Genomic DNA, 6982 nt, shown 5'->3' with positions numbered 1-6982 from the left:
GAAGAACAAGGAAGCTGCAAGCCACCTCATAACATGGATGAACCTTGAGGACATTATGCTGAGTGAAATTAGTCAGTCACAAAAGGAGAAATACTGCATAAGACCATTATGGTAAAAGACTAAGAAAAAGAACCCACCCAAAAGTGGGGGAAAAAAAACACATATATATATCTGCTGATCACCAGGATGTATGGGATGAGAGCAGGGAAAGCAGGGAAGGGAAGATAGAGCACAGAGTACGGAATAGATACAGGAAAGCTTGGGTGTTGGGGATGAGGGAAGCGGGCAATACACATGAAGGGGGAGGGGAATGGAAGAACAAGGCTGATGGGAGAACTGTTAGGCAGGTTCGCATAGGCTAAGTGGGACAGAGGTAAATGATGATATATGCACAACCTTGGAACAACAGAGCTTTGGGATATAGGAATTGAGGCATGGTTTGAAAGGGTAAAATAGGGGAATACTTTCAAGATGCTTGGCTGTCTTTTGAATATTGGTTTCCCTTGCTTACCATTGTGAAATGGACACTTGGGATGGGGGCAAGGAATAGCCAGAAACATCACAATAGAAAGCTTATAAGTCCGTAGTCAATCTACTGGAATACCTTAAAAGGAGCTAGAAATTGCCCAGTGAGAGACCTCCTGTGGAGCTTTTGCATTGCATAAGACCATAGGTTGAAACCAGAATCCCATCCAGAATTGTCTGAGGTGGGAAATTTCCACTGGAAAGAACAAGTAGACCACCTGGAGCAGCTAGGATACTTTGTGAAGAGAGACCGGCAGAAAAAATCAGAAACAATAATGGCAGTATTATTGATTACTACAAGAACAAGTAAGCTGTTCACCCAGGAGTCATCAAGGCAAGTGGTCGGTTCCCCTCAGAGCAAACTCCTTTCCAAGACTAAGACTCAAGGGAAATACATGAGCAGTCATGTGGTATGGCTGGTGACCACGCTGGTCACCGATATGGAAATGAGGAGGAAAAAACAGCAATGAAGTTGGGCTCTAGGTCCAACCACATTCAATAGACTCCTGTGAACCTGGGCAGAGACCTGGATGGTCAGCAGTTATGGCATGACCCAGGGACTCCTGGACCCAAAGGCAGTGACATGACCACAGAGGACTAGAGGGGAGAGTGAAGCATCCAGCTGATATGAAGTGAGGGGAGATGCACAAGAATACCTATACTTGCAGATAGTACCCAGTTGACCTGGCTTCGATGGCTGGATGATCAGAACTTGACTAGAAGAAGAAAGAAGAGGGAAAAAAAAAAAAAAAAAAAAAAAAAGTAACCCACTATAATTTGATGAACTTTACTTATACGTATGGATGTAGTAGCTCAAAAAAGAGAACAAATCTTCACAGCGAAGATCACATCCATCCCCTCGGTACACAGGATTGACAGGGATGGGCAACTTAGACATCGTCTACCCAAAATGGGGTGGGGGGAGCTATAAAGGCAAGAAGTGACTGACTTACTAGCTTTCAAGAGGGAGCCTAGTTCCAGATGGGGCAGGGGTAGGTAGAACCTCCACTGAATAATTTCCAATCTGTTGGGACTGGGCTGGCGAAAGGAAATGGGGATAAAACTCTTGTGGTACAATAGTGAATAATTGCCATCAAGACTGACTGTGAGGGCCAGAAATAGAGGTAGATGTTTTTTGACAAAATGAGGGGAGTGATTGATATTGCAGCCCAGGAGCGGAGGTCCCTGGGACCATCAAGTGAGAAGAGCAGAGAGCAGGACCCTACCCAGAGAGGCAGTGACGCCAAGGATGGAGACAGAGACAATGACGTGGACAGATGGAGCGGCTGGGGACACTGGACTCAGGGAGGGAGAGGGGCTGTGTGCTGACGGCTGGGAGGGCAGGCCTGTGGGGTGTACCCTTTGGTTATTTGGTGATGCATGGAGGGGATTGTGATCAGTGCATTGAAATGGCATACAATAGGATGAATGTAAAACTGATGTTCTCCCATGTAAACCCACATAAGTCACAATAAAAAAGTAATAATCATAATCCCCCACTCCATCTCAGCAGCCCCTCACTGCAGACAATCTAAGGCTCTAACAATCTTAGATTTTCATTGTTTCCCTCCATGGGCCATTGGTAATGGTTTCTCCCCATTCCTAGATATTAGTGAGCTTAAAAATAAATTGTCTGCACTCTGAAAAAAAAAAGAAAAAGTAGTGAAGATGCACTCACAGTCCATAGGCTATCCTATCCTCCTTTATCTGGTGAAAGAATGAGAGACATAAGGAAATCAGTGATGAGGAGGCAAAGGAAGAGAATGGTGAGAAAGAAGAAGATAAGAATGGAGACAAGAAGCCCAAGACTGAAGATACGGGCTCAGATGAGGAAGATAATAGTGTTAAGGTCAAGAAAAAGAAGACCAAGAAGATCAAGGAGAATACATTGACTGGTAAGAACAAAATAAACCCAAGGCCTTTTGGACCAGAAATCCTGACACCATCACCCAGGAGGAATATGGAGAATTCTACTAGAGCCTCACAAATGAATGTAGAAGGTCAGTTGGAATTCAGGGATTGCTGTTTATTCCTCGTTGGGCTGCCTTTGACCTCTTTGAAAAACAAGAAGAAAAAGAACAACATTAAGTTTTATGTCCACTGCATATTCATCATGAAAAGCTGCAAAGACTTAATACCAGAGTGCCTCAACTTTATCCAAAGTGCGGTTGACTCTCAGTACCTTCCCCTCAACATCTCTCAGGAAATGCTCCTGCAGAGCAAAATCTTGAAGGTCATTTGCAAAAACATTTTCAAGAAGTGATTTGATCTTTTCTCTGAGTTGGCAGAAGACAAGAAGAACTAAAGAAATGCTATGAGGCATTCTCTAAGAACCTGAAGCTTGGAATCCATGAGGACTCTACTAACCAGTGATGCTTTTCTGAGCTACTGTGTTATTACACTTCCCAGTCTGGAGATGATGTGACTTCTCTCTCAGAGTATGTTTCTCGCATGGAGACCCATAAGTCCATCTGGTTTATCACTGGTAAGAGTAAAGAGCAGGTAATCAATTCTGCTTTTGTGGCATGAGTATAGAAGCAGGACTTTGAGGTTTTGTATTTGACCAAGCCTATCAACAAGTACTGTGTGTAACAGCTTAAGGAGTTTGATGGAAAGAGCCTAGTCTCAGTTACCAAGGAAGGCCTACAGGGACCTAGGTGAGGATGAAGAAGAAGACAAGAAATAGAAGAAAGCAAGGCCAAGTTTGAGAACCTCTGCAAGCTCATGAAGGAAATCTTGGATAAGAAGCTTGAGAAGGTAACAATATCCAATAGACTTGCATCTTCACCCTGCTGTATTGTGACTAATACATATGGCTGTACAGACAATAAGGAATGGATCATGAAAGCCCAGGCACTTCAGGACAACTCTACAAAGGACTACATCATTGCCAAAAAGCACTTGGAGATCAAACCAGATCACCCCATTGTGGAGATACTGAGGCAGAGGCTGAAGTAGACAACAATGACAAAGCCATCAAAGGACCTGCTGATCCTGCTCTTTGAAACTGTACTGCTCTCTTCTGGCTTCTCCCTTGAGGATTCCCAAACCCACTTCAACCACATCTACCACATGAGCAAACTGGACTTAGGCACTGATGAAGATGAAATGACAACTGAGGAACTCAGTCCTGCTGGTCCTGAGGAGATCCCCCACTCCTTAAGGATGATGAAGATGCATCTTGAATGGAAGAAGTAAATTAGGCATTTCTACCCAAAAATGTGTGCCCTCTGTAAAGTGTCCGTGTGGTTCCCATGGCAGCCTTGAGTGGCCCTTTCCCATCTGGCTCCATCTGCCACTAGTGGTTATTGTCTCTCCTTGGCTTTGTGTATAACTCAGGATGTAAGGCCCTCAGGCCCTGTCCCCCTCCTTTATTTGGGAATAGGGTTGGTTAGATGTTGTGCCTTGTGTGTTTTTTCTGGTTGTTGTTTCTTGTGTTCTAAAATTAAAGTATGTAAAATAAATATGAAAAAAAAGTAAAGTTACTGCCCCTAAATTAGTCACTCTCACAGTCCATTTTAGTAATTTCCTCAGGAAGCTGATGATACCTATCTACAAACTGAAGCAACTCCTTTATATCCCCTGGTTTCAGTCCTTTCTTGGTTTTTTCTGTTCTGGTCCCAGGCTACTTTTTGGTGACCAGTGGTACTTCCTGGTGTTCTAACCCAATCTTTCCTTTCCAAGTGGGGTCAAAAACAAGAGGTCTTAATTCTGACTGAACCAGATCTGGGATTGGTTCAGTGCTACAATTAACCCCTACATTCTTTTCCTTATCATTGCAGCTACTACTGACAACAAAAACCAAGGAATTGTAAGTCTCGCCCTTTCCTTGTCACTCTGTATTTCCATACCATACAAGTAGGTAATTCATCAGGAGTTAAATCTACATCTACTAATTCTATATCCCAGGAGTAGCTTTTGCCATGGGTGATTGCACCATGGATTTTTTTAAATCCCATCCAGAAACCAAAGGTTTTCATTCTCTCATTTATTCCCATTTCCCCCCAAACCACATATACCTGGTGAGTCCGAACCATTGAAGTGAGCCCCACCATTCTGACACCAACTGCAACAATAATTTCTTTTAGAAAGATCAACACAAGGATAGTTAGTCCCTATGAGGGGAAGATTAAAGCTAATCCCAACTGTCTGACTTTCTTGAAGTGCTATTGTTGTTGGAGTCCTGGTGTGGCACTAGACAGCAAAGTCTAGTCAGTGGTTCCAGCTCACCAGCCTCTCCTCAGAAACCCTATGCCAAGTCACTATGGGTCGGAACCGACTCGACAGCTCTTCTTCTTTTTGTTAGATTCTGTAGAGTCACTTCTGATGCACAATGACCCTAGGCACAACAGAATGAAACACCGCCTAATCCTGTGCCATCCTCACAATTGTTACACCTGAGTACATTGCTGATGCCACTGTGCTAATCAACTCTGTTGGGGGTCTTTCTCTGATATTAGCCACTGCTCCTCCCCTCGGTTTTCTCCCCAATGTCCCAGGGTTCTGCAATTTGCTGCAACATCTCACAGAACTCACAGGCAGTCAAGAAATGGCTCATACAGTTGTGGAGGCTGGCAAGTCCCAAAGCTGCAGTTCAGACGTCAGTCTGGAGGATTCTCTTCACTCACACAGAATCAAGTGTTGACTCACAAGGCTGTAGAAGCTGACAAGTCAGGTCAGGCTGCTGGCTCAAGCCCCAAGAATCGGAGGTCAGATGGAGGTGAACTTGATTAGACAAACAACTCACATCACCAAGATGGCTCATTTTATACCCATGTTAGAGTTTCAAGTTTTTACAATCACAATGAGCTATGTTAACATCCACAAGTGAGTCATGTCATCCTATCAGCATCTTCTTCCATCTCTTCTCACACAGACCCATCAGGGAAAGAGTTGTTCGGTGGGAGTTACAAAGACTAAGGCTTGACGAGACATATTCAATAATTCACCACACCAGAGTCTTGTAAAATTCTATTATGCAATCTCCAGAATTATTGCTATCACCAAGGCCATTATTTTCTAACCTTTACGTTCCAATCATCAGTAATTATCAATGTATCTTGAGTATATTTTGCCTACAGAAATTGGTTAAAACATTTTTTTTCAAAATTTTATTGGCAGAAGACAAGAATAATTTTTCCTAGCTTTTCTTTCCCCCTCTCTCTTTAATTACTTTAGAGCTTTTAGACGGGCTTGAATAGAATGCATTTACGGGGAAGACATGAAGACAAGGCATTCCTCTTGAACATTTAGAGATGCTTCACTATAAGCACAAAAGCTTTGGCATTAGTGGGAAGAGCATTACATCTGAATGCCAATCATATTAACTGGTCTTCCTTGTCAAATTAAAAACTCACTGCCATCAAGCTGATTCCTACTCACACAGATCATGTATGAGGTTTCTGAGACAGTAAATCTTTATGGGAGCAGTAAGTCTCGTCTCTTTCCCGTGGAGTGACTGGTAGATTTGCATTTTGTAATTATTAGTCCAGTGCTTATCCTATAGCACCACCAGGGCTCCTGATCTTCCTTGTAGGCATATGCATATTACCCTATCACTGACAGTGTTGTATTTCAGGATAGGTCTTGAGATGTTCCTTTTGACAATGAATGTAACATTGTTCCTCTTCAATTAATCATTTCCAGCCTAGTAAACGATGTTATTGTTGTAACTAAATGCTGTTGAGTTGGCTGTGACTAATAGTGACCCTGTACAGTGTTTACAGGAGTCCTGGTGAGGTGCTGTGGGTCAATGCACCAGACTACAAAGCCAGTTGAACTGCAAGGTCAGTGGTTCAAGCTTAACAGCTGCTCCTTGGAAACCCTATAGAGGGTCATATGGGTCAAAACCAACTTGAAGGCACTTAAAAACAACATAGGGTTTACTAGGAGAATCTGGTGGGTTTGAACTGCCAACTTTGATAGTAGACCTCACTAGTGTCCAATTCAAAATGGCCAATACCAGTCCATTTCAGCTCACTAATGATCTTTATGCATTCCATTTCACTTTTGACAACTTGAATTTACTTGATTCATCCTTCATACTTTCGATGTTCCAATTATTCATGGATATTTGCAGCTGTTTTTCCTCATTTTGAGTCATGCCATATCAGCTAATGTAATCCTAAAAACAGTACTCCATCTGTGTCAAGGTTGACTCTACTTTGAAGAGTCAGCTCTTCCCCAGTCGTATTTTGAGTATCTTCCAACCAGAGTGGCTCATTTTATGGCTCTATATTGGACACTGTATTTCATAAGCTTTTCACTGGCCAATATTTTTAGAAGTAGATTGCTAAATCCTTCTTCCTAGTTTATCTTAGTCTGGAAGTTCCACTGAAATCTGACCAACATAGGTGTCCCCGCTGGTATATAAAATACTTGTGTCATAGCTTCCAGTATTCCAGCAACATGCAAGTCACTATAGTATGGTAAACTGTAAAGTGGTGGCCAGTAAAGA

General features: G+C 42.7%; 1 pseudogene; it reads left to right on the top strand.

Annotated features, from left to right (window-relative positions):
* The window catches only part of LOC102828112, a 5619-nt pseudogene extending 1891 nt beyond the window's left edge, over positions 1-3728 (top strand).
* The last annotated feature ends 3254 nt before the right edge of the window (positions 3729-6982 follow it).

The sequence above is a fragment of the Chrysochloris asiatica genome, unplaced genomic scaffold (genome assembly GCF_000296735.1).
Source record: "Chrysochloris asiatica unplaced genomic scaffold, ChrAsi1.0 scaffold00254, whole genome shotgun sequence".
Lineage (NCBI taxonomy): Eukaryota > Metazoa > Chordata > Mammalia > Afrosoricida > Chrysochloridae > Chrysochloris > Chrysochloris asiatica.
Note: the sequence above shows the minus strand (reverse complement) of the source record. Positions and strands in the feature narration are given on the sequence as shown.